Source organism: Nannospalax galili, unplaced genomic scaffold, assembly GCF_000622305.1.
Source record: "Nannospalax galili isolate Female #2095 unplaced genomic scaffold, S.galili_v1.0 scaffold312, whole genome shotgun sequence".
Classification (NCBI taxonomy): domain Eukaryota; kingdom Metazoa; phylum Chordata; class Mammalia; order Rodentia; family Spalacidae; genus Nannospalax; species Nannospalax galili.
The window spans coordinates 3,116,260-3,126,593 of NW_008335967.1; the positions used below are offsets into that span (position 1 = coordinate 3,116,260).

Sequence of the window (10,334 nt, forward strand, 5' to 3'; positions counted from 1 at the left end):
TGAGTTCAATATTGTATAACTGTATTAATTCAACTGTGAACCTAGAAACTTACAGCCACTTGTGAAAGAGACGTACTCTTGCTCTGGAGTGTGTTACTGAATATGTTAAAGCTGTATGAAATGCTTCTTCTAATCATGTAGTTATTAAAAATGATAAAAAATCTTCAGAGCATAAATTTGCTCCTTAATAATTAGTAGATGTGAAAAACATTACCATTAAAATCTACCTGATGACTTTATATTCATGCTCAGATGCCAAGGAGCTCAATAATTCTTCAAGACATAACAATTTACTCCTTAATAATTAGTAGATGTGAGATCTGACAACTTTATATTCATGCTCAGATGCCAAGGAGCTCAGAAAGTAGCCGACTGTAACTAGTAATAATCAGACATATAGAGATTAGAAATGCATGTGCAAACATCTTAATGTCAATTGCATTAAAAATGAATTTTTCTGTAAAAAAAAAAAGTTCATAGTCTCTTTTAAAAGTCTCTTAACTGTGGGCTCTTGTAAAATCCAAAACAAATAACTTATTTCAAAGGGAAGAATCGGGCACACCTAAGCAAGACCCAAGTCCAGCAAAGTAGCTCAAGGCTGAACATCTGGGATTCACTTACGATTCTCTGGACTCCAAAGGGTTTTGGCAACTCTGCTTCTCTGACTCTGCCATTCACAGCACACACAGTCTCAGAGACCCAGGCTAGCTCCATTCCACACCTGCTGCTGCCCTTGGTGGTTGTCCCATGGTCCTGGCATCTCCAAACAGCTGGTGTCTCCACTGAAACTGAGGCTATACCTTTACCAATGGCCTCTTCTTGCCTCTCAGGGTACAAAGCCTCAGATTCTCTCAATGATTTCTTCAATTCTGGGGTCTTCACTGAGGCTGCACTTTTACCAATGTCCTTTCCTAGCCTCTCAGGGTGCCAAGCCTCAACTGCTCTCTGTGACCCCTTCATGCTTTCAACACCAGAACCATGCAGGACTCTCTTACACGTTACCAAGTCCTACTTCCAGCTTGAGATGGAGGCTCAGGCCTCTGGAATATAGCTTCTGTGCTGACCCTCAAGAAATACTTCCCAGAAGATTTTAGCACAGTATTGCTGGTCTTTTGTTACTTACAGCTGATTTTTTAGCCCCAGCTGATCAGCATCAGTTGTTCAGTAAAGCAAAGTTTTCACTTCAGTAATTCTGGGTTCTTCTTAATCATAGCTGATTCTTCAGCCCCAGCTGACCAGAAACCACAGATTCTCAATTCAAAATATTCCACAAGCAGCTCTGATAGTCTCTGATTCCCTTTGAAGCTTTACAAGCCAGGCCTCCATTGTCTAGAACTCTTTCAGCATAACTGTTCCAAGTTCCACAGCAATAAGCTTTAAGCACTCAATGGCTTTTCCAACCCAAATTTCCAAACGCTTCCATAATCTTCCTAAAAACACCAAGGTCAGAGTGCCCGAGCTGGGCCCACCCCCAACCCTCCAGCCGGCTGCCAGGGCACCTCATGGTTCCCTCCTTTTCCTCACGGTTCCCTCCTTCTCTCTCTCATGCTTAGCGCGATGGCAACAGCCATGGTGGAGCAGCAATAGTTCTACCTGCTCCTGGAAAACCTGCTCAGCCCTGACAATGTGGTCTGGAAACAGGCTGGGGAAACCTATGAGAATATCTCAGGCCAGTCAAAGATCACATTTCTCTTACAAGCCATCAGAAATACAACAGCTGCTGAGGAGGCTAGACAAATGGCCACTGTTCTCCTAAGATGTCTTTTGTCCTCTGCATTTGATGAAGTCTATCCAACTCTTCCATCAGATGTTCAAACCACCATCAAGAGTGAACTGCTAATGATTATTCAGATGGAAACACAATCTAGCATGAGAAAACAAAATTGTGATATTGCCGCAGAATTGGCCAGGGATTTAATAGACGAGGATGGCAACAACCAGCGGCCTGGAGGTTTGAAGTTCCTTTTTGATTGAGTCAGCTCGCAAAACATGGGACCCTGGGAAGCTGCCCTTCACATATTTTGGAACTTTCCTGGAATTTTTGGGAACCAACAACTGCACTATTTAGATATCATCAAGCAGATGTTAGCTCAGTGTATGAAGATCAGGAACATCCTTTGATCAGGACATTATCTGCTAGAGCTACAGCTGTATTTATACTTGCAAATGAGTATAATGTTACTCTGTTCAAGCATTTTTCAGACTTGTTACCTGGATTCTTACAGGCTGTGAATGACTCATGCTAAATCAGAATCATGACTCAGCCCTAAAGTCCCTTGTTGAGATTGCAGATAGTATTCCAAAGTATTTGCGGCCTCACTTGGAAGCAACTCTACAGCTAAGTCTAAAGTTGTGTGGAGACACCAGCCTCAATAATATGCAGTGCCAGCTTGCCGTGGAAGTGATCGTGACCCTCTCTGAGACTACAGCTGCTGTGCTAAGAAAGCACACCAATATTGTTGCACAGATGTTCCTCAGATGTTAGCAATGATGGTTGACTTGGAAGAAGACGAGGATTGGGCAAATGCTGATGAACTAGAAGATGATAATTTGATAGCAATACCATTGCTGGTGAGAGTGTTTTACACAGGATGTCTTGTGGACTTGGTGGAAAGCTCGAGTTGCCGATGATTAAGGAGCACATTATGCAAATGCTTCAAAATCCTGACTGGAAATATCGGCATGCAGAATTAATGGCCTTGTCTGCTATTGGTGAAGGGTGCCACCAGCAGATGGAAGGAATTCTTAATGAGATAATAAATTTTGTTTTGTTTTTCCTTCAGGATCCTCATCCAAGAGTCCTATATGCAGCCTGCAAAGCTGTGGGTCAGATGGCTACAGATTTTGCACCTGGTTTCCAAAAGAAATTTCACAAGAAGGCGATTACCGCTTTGCTTCAGACCATGGAAGACCAAGGCAACCAAAGGGTGCAGGCACTCATGGTGGCTGCTCTCATTAACTTTACTGAAGACAGTCCCAAGTTGCTGCTTATTCCATACTTGGATAATCTGGTGAAGCATCTGCATTCCATTATGGTACTCAAACTTCAAGAACTGATTCAAAAAGGCACCAAGTTAGTTTTTCAGAACAAGTTGTGGCATCCATGGCATCAGTTGCAGATACTGCAGAAGAAAAGTTTGTCCCCTGCTATAACTTGTTCATGCCATCACTGAAGCACATTGTTGAGAATGCCGTCCAGAAGGAGCTGAGACTGCTGAGAGGGAAGACTATTGAATGCATCAGCCTCATTGGTCTGGCAGTTGGGAAGGAAAAATTCATGCAGGATGCATCAGATGTGATGAAGATCAGATGTGATGAAGTTTTGTTTAAGTATGCAGAATATTTCTTAAGGCCAATGCTCCAGTATGTGTGTGACAACAGCCCAGAAGTCAGGCAAGCAGAGGCATATAGTCTGGGCGTTATGGCACAATATGGTGGAGAAAATTATCACCCTTTCTGTACAGAAGCACTCCCGCTGCTTGTAAGAGTTATTCAGTCTGAAGACTTTAAGACCAAAGAAAATGTCAGTGCTACTGAGAACTGCATCTCATCAGTGGGTAAAATTATGAAGTTTAATCCTGACTGTGTAAACATTGACGAAATCTTACCACACTGGTTGTCTTGGCTTCCACTACATGAAGATAAAGACGAAGCTGTTCAGACCTTCAATTATTTGTGTGACCTGATTGAAAGTAATCACCCAATTGTCCTTGGCCCAAACAATACCAATCTGCCTAAAATATTCATTATAATTGCAGAAGGAGAAATGCATGAGGCCATTAAACACGAAGACCCGTGTGCCAAGCACCTGGCTAACGTAGTCTGTCAAGTACAGACTTCTAGAGGATTGTGGACTGAATGCATAGGACAACTCAGTCCCAAGCAGCAGGCAGCCATACAGGAACTCCTGAACTCTGCCTGAAAGGCCTTAATACCACCTTCCAGAAAACTAACTCCAAATAAACATTTACCCTTAAAAAAAAACAAAAAACAAGATCAGGTCTGTCACAGCAGTAGTCCACTCCTGGTACCAATGGAATACGGTGGTTTGAATGAGAATGTCCCCCATAGGCTGCTTTGGGAGGTCTTAGAAGATGTGGCCATGCTGGAGGAAGCATGACACTAGAGGCAGGTTAGAGAGTTCTTAAGCCTTGCAGGATCTCAAGTTGCTTAGTATTGACTGTGTAGAACCTGACCTGTGTTGTATAAGAGCAGGCTGAACAAGAGCCAGGGGAGCAAGCAAGTAAAGCAGCATTCCTCCATGGCCTGTGCTCTAGGTTCCTGCCCTGACTTCCTACCTTGGACTCCCTCATGATGAACTGTGACCCAGGAGATGTAAGACAAATAAACCCTTTCCTCCCCAAGTTGGTATTGGTCAGAATGTTTTGTCACAGTGATGGAGAAACAAACTAGAACACCTAGCTAAACTGCTTCAAGTTTCTGCCACTTTGAAGTAACCAAGGAGGGGACAAAGCTTTTAACGCACAGGACTCTGAGGGTCATTTCACACCCAAAGTATACTCCACATACCCATCAAGCTGTACGCTTCTCCTTAACACCATTTTAATAGAGAAGAGAGGCTCTGGAAGCTGTACGTTTCATCATCATTCATTTAGTTGTATTTTCCCAAGGATTTAACTTTTAGGAAATTCATTTCTATGATGTCTGTTTTCACTTCCTTCCTTATTAATGCTGTAGATTAATGACCGTAAACATAGCTAGTGAAGGACAGGGATCAGAACAGATGTAAGAGAGAAAATCTGAGAGTGAGAAGTAACTGGTAGGCAATCCAAGAGGAAAGTGAAAGGGGGCCAGTTACAGCGCTGAGGATGCTGAGGATACTTATCGGGGTGTGACTGATGTAACTGAGAAACAAAAAGGATGTATAAAATTGCCCTAATAAGAGGTAAGTATGCAGAAACTCCTAATCAAATGCCTTCACATGAGGTCACATCATAAATGAAGTAGCTGGGAATGGAAAGATACAAGACACTAGGCCCTGAGTGAACTGGAGAATTTCAAGGAATTCCAATTTAACATTTTATAATCTATTGGCATGAGTCAAAGAAAATACACCTGCAAATCGAGCTTTGACCCATGTAGAACTTTCCACAAAGAGATGAAAGGAAATCTTCAGTCACACCACCTAGTTCATACCTCTGTTGTATAGTGCTATTCCCAAATTCTGTTTTTCTTTCTGAAATTTCTTTCCCTGATCCAAATCCTGTGGTGGAAAAAGTTAAAACATTTTTCACTCTAAAAATACATAACCACTATTGCTTTCTGTTATGAAGAAAGAAAACCAGCAATCTACAGTTAACTTATCGACATCTAGACCTTGGACTGTGTTGGGCGTGGGGGAGATTAAGAAGCAGAGGAAGAAAACAGAGTTCCATTCCTTGGCAGTTTACAGAGCAATAAACAAGATCTCTCCAAATGTTACACTGGCCAACTAGTCATCAGTAGCCTCTAATACATGTTTCTGGTGCTGAAGGGAATCTAGGTCACTGTCATTACCATGACTGCAGCCATATGGCAAGTTCAGGGACTGGAGACTTGGGTCATTCCTCCCAGACGGTGCCCGCCTTGTTGGAGGCAGGCACTGTGTTAAGTTTGCTGATGCTGCCTCCAGCAACTTAAAGCACAATTTGGCAGTTTCCCACTGTGAACAAAATATTAATCTGAGAAAGAGATAACCAAAGAGGATGCTGGGATCTTTAATTGTCCCTACAACTACTACATGTCAGAAATAGCCACTGCAGCATCTAAACCCAAATTATATGAAGGTATAGGGTCAAGAACTACTGCTAATCAGTCATCAGGAGGTCAACATCATCATCACTGGTGACTGCCAGAGGGAAGAAGTCCAGGTTCATACAATAACCAATACAATGGCAGCCAGGCTCATATTCTTGCTATCCAATTAGCATCTTAAGCGGTGACCAGGACCCTAGCAGGGGTTGCTCATGTAACAGAAATGAACACCTCAAATCTAGCAGTGGACAGTCAGAGGTAAGGGTCTGGTTGGGAGTGCATGCCCTGAGGAAAGAATCCCTATTTACTTTCCTATCAGTTTCCTATTGCTGCTGAACAAATTGCCAGAAACGTAGTGTTTTCAAAGGACACACTTGTGTCATCCTCTGAAAAGGGTCTCACAGGGCTGAACTTGGGGCCTTCACAGAGCTGTCATCCTTCTAAATCTTCTAGAGGAGGATCCATTTGCAGCATTTGGAGTCTGTGTGCATTTTTTGGCTCAGGGCCCTTTTCCTCTATCTTTGAAGCTAGCCACTGTCTGTGAAGTCTCTCATGATGCTGTTCCTATCCTCTTCTTCCCTCTCCTCTTTTTAAAGGAGCCTGGTGATTTCATTGTGCACACACAAACAATGGAGGATCATCTCTTGTTTAAAATTCCTTAATCACACCTGTGAATTCCCCTTCACCTTCTGAAGTGGCATAGTTACAGTCCTGGGGATTAGTACAGGACATCTTGGGGAAGCCATAAGCAGTATGTAAGCATACTACACTCCATAAAAAGAGCTAAGTAACCTATGAAGAGCAAATCAAATACCTTACAGACTGCTGGTTTGTGACCATTAATTTATTGCTATGCCATGACTGGAGGCACATAATAAATATGGTAGTCTCTAATATCAAGGAGGTTCAGGCTAGATAGGGAAGACTAAAGCACAAAGTCAGTCACTGAGAGCCAGCAAGGGAAGTCACCATGGCCATGGAGGCAGTGCATGGCTCTCCATGTCCTGTTGGATGCTTCCAAGTCAGACCTAGGCATGTTAAATGGGGAAGAAACCCAAGATGTGATTTATTCGGCAGGGAATCAAGCCTTCAAGAGGAAGTGGCTGGCAAATGAGGAGTTGAACTGGTCTTAGAGTTCTGATGTCCTGATGCCTGACTCAATTCTCATGCTAGTGTACAAGGAATGTGGCCCTAACACTCTTGCCTACCATCATTATCTGACCTCACTGTACCACCACTGCAACCTTGTCCTGTTACCCAAGGTGACCTCTCCATTTATCAGTTTCTCCTTACTATCCCCAAAATGCAACAAAACTTGCTCTCATTGATACACTTGTTCATTCATTGCTCTGTGTATTGTGTGCCTGCTGTTGCTAGACTCTGACCCGCACTACAAACGCAAGACTAAATGAGACCCAACCCTCTCTCTTCAGCTTCCATGTCAAGGTAACGATCCCAACCCTGGTTATACAATGACACATACATACAATGACTCATCTGTTAGCCTGCCAGCTTTAAATCTGTGTCTACCCTCCCCTTCCCTTCTTAAGAAAGAAGGGCAGAAGGCCAGTGGTAAGAACACCAATATTCCAGGGAAACATTTATCTTTCCTAAGTTATTCAAAACTAGTTTAAAGTATGGCACCTATATACAGATAGATGTAAAAAAAATATACACATTACAACCAGTAAAATATTTTAATCAAAACAGGCAAAAGGATGAATGGACTTACTGTTGTTAAGAAAGAGATAGCCTGCAAACTATCTCCATTGGTGCAATAGTGGCACAGTAATCAATAGCTATCTAATTGGACATAAGGTCTACTAAATAGGAGGAAATTCATGCCTGGTACTGTAAACATACCAAGTACACATGGATGGAGACCCTATAGAAGGGTCTCTTTCCTAGACCAGTGAAATTTTTTACTCTATTCTAAATATGTATCTTTATATTTACAGACAAATGGGCCTCTCACCACTCATTAAAAGAAGCATTTTTGCAACAGGTGGAGATTATTACAAAGTTCTACAACTAGGCAAGACATAGAGAATAAGTGACTGTGAGATGTCCAGCCATAAATGATATGTCTACAATGCAATCTCTGCCCCAAAGGCTCAGGGAATATCATGGAAGAAGGGGCAGAAAGAATGTAAAAACCAGAGGGACAAGACACCTGCTACTAGTTAAGGCATTATAGAAGCTACACAAAAACACTATAGTGGTCTAAAGATCTGTATAATGGCAAAAACAGTTGACATGACATGGTATTTTGGGGAAATTTCAGAGGGTCCTACTTCAAGATGAGGAACTATAGGCAATCAATGGATGCTGAGGGAGGGAGAATTCGTTTTCTTTGGGGACTAGATGCCTGAGAGGTAATCCCAAGTGGGCAGCTCTAAACACAGGTACATAGGAGCATCATTAAATAGGCTCAGTGCATCATATATATAAAATGTATATATTTGTAACTGTATGTGTGTATATGTAGCAATAATAATCAAAGAAGAGGACAAGAGATTATGAGGGAGTGGGGAGACATGGAAGGAGCTGGAGGGGGCTGGCAAGGATGGCAGTGATGCAAATACAATACTCATGTATGAAACTCAAAAAAGGCAAAGACCTTTCTTAAAAAAGATACAGCCTGATGAAGTACAGTGAACACCAAGTGAGTTAAGACATGATATCCAAAAATGCAGGGCCATCCCAGGAACATTCGCAAACACCAAAATCTCTAGCAAGGAAGGGACCGTGACTGGAAGGCTGTACACAATTTGGGAGAATACTCTAGGAAAGAGTTAAAGACAGCCCTAACCTCATTCAGAGGAACCTGCCCTGTAGAAAAAGAATGGGTAGAGGGGAGAACATGAGCTCTGGCTGTTCCAGGTGGCTTTGAACCCCTCTTTTACTGCTTGGAGTAATGATTTGGAGCAGTTAATTAACCCTTTGGTACACAATTTTCCCTAAAAAGTGAAATGGTGTAAGTGGGGGTTGCATGAGGTCCAGTGTTGAAAACAGTACCTGAGCCAGAAAGAGGTCTGTTGAAAGATACTTCAAAAGGAGTAAAGACAAAGGGCTCAATAGCCCTTACCTGTGAGAAATATTTAAATGAAGAGAATGACAGAAAGGCAGACTGAAGGAGTCACCTGCCTGAGGAGACTACTTCTGTGTTCCTAGGGAGCAGTACTGAGAAGAAGCCACAAACCACAAGAAATCACACTCTCCTGAGCCAGCTCCTAAACAGATGTGGTCAAAATACCACTGAATTAATTGGGCAACTTTCAGTTACAAGGAACAGAACCCCACATAGAGGAGCTCACAGAAGAAATAATGGGAGACTTTATTAGTAAGCCGAAGAAGCCAGAGAGACAGAGCCACTTCTGTGATCCCTGGATTCACATCACAGGGCTAAAAATCTGTTTCTACCCCTGGCCTCTAAGCCTGCCTGCTGCATCTCTTCCAGAAAGGGGGAATCTGAGAAGTCTTGAGGGAGACACAGGTTCCTGCCTCTCACTTCACACCTCCAGAATTTAGCCTCTCACTGTGGCTCTGGTGACATGTTCCCTGAACTGACTCTGTAACCAGAAGAATGGTGTCAGTTGATCAAGTCTAAGACACATTCTGCCCCTCAAATGTGATAGGGGAGCCTAGGATAGGAACCTTTGGCCCAAACCTCAGGGCTTAAAAGTGAAGCCCCCCCCATACACAAATTAGGCTGCTTCACTGAAAAGGGGGGAATGAGTAACAGACAAGTGAAAATAGTTGTCTATTAATGGGAAAGCACTGAAATGGGGGCCACCGAGCTTAGGACAGAAGCCCTTGCTTGTCTGGTTCCGGTTCCATCCATGCAAGGACCGTGCAGGACTCTTCAGCCACACTTCTTAAAGGTCCCTGTTGGTCTCTATCCAGCTTTACACTCCGGTATGTCATCATGGCCCTTTACATCATTCTCTGCCAGTACCCCTTCCTCCTCTGTCTTTCCCCCAGCTTTCTTACACAGATTGGAGGACCAGTCTGACAGGTAGTCCTCGGGAGAGCGCAGCAGCAGGTAGCGTGTGGGTGGAAGGAGTTGGGGACCTGCCCAACCTCATGTTATCTCATCAGGAAAATCTGATTTCTCTGGCCTTGGAAGGTTTGCTTGGGAAGACACTGCATTCTCGGTCCCAGAGGGCAGGACAGGAGGCCCTAGAGAATTGTGAAGGGTTTCAGTGGTCCTCTGCCCCATCTGAACTTTATGAGTCCATTTATGTATCTTGAAGAGGAAGTCTCTCTACTGCTATTATGTGCATCGCTAAGAGCCAAAAGCTAGCTGCATGCTAACCTGGCACATCTGAAAATCAAGCCTTTAAATGCTGAGTTTTCTAAGGACTGTTATGAAATAGATGAGCAATGGGGAAAGGGGAAGAAATAGAAAAAAAAAAAAAAATCCCGAGGAAGAACAAACACCTCAGCTGGTCTCATTAGGGGACTGGGATTAAAAAGTAGTTCTGAGCCAGTATGGTGGCCCTACAATAGAAAGACCCCGAATTTGAGACCAGCCCGAACTAAAAAGTAAAACCCTGTCTCAAAAAAAAAAAAAAAAA

General features: G+C 43.1%; 1 pseudogene; it reads left to right on the forward strand.

Moving 5' to 3' along the window:
• The first annotated feature begins 1,557 nt into the window (after positions 1-1,557).
• LOC103732183 lies at positions 1,558-3,922 on the forward strand (annotated as a pseudogene).
• Positions 3,923-10,334: the final 6,412 nt, after the last annotated feature.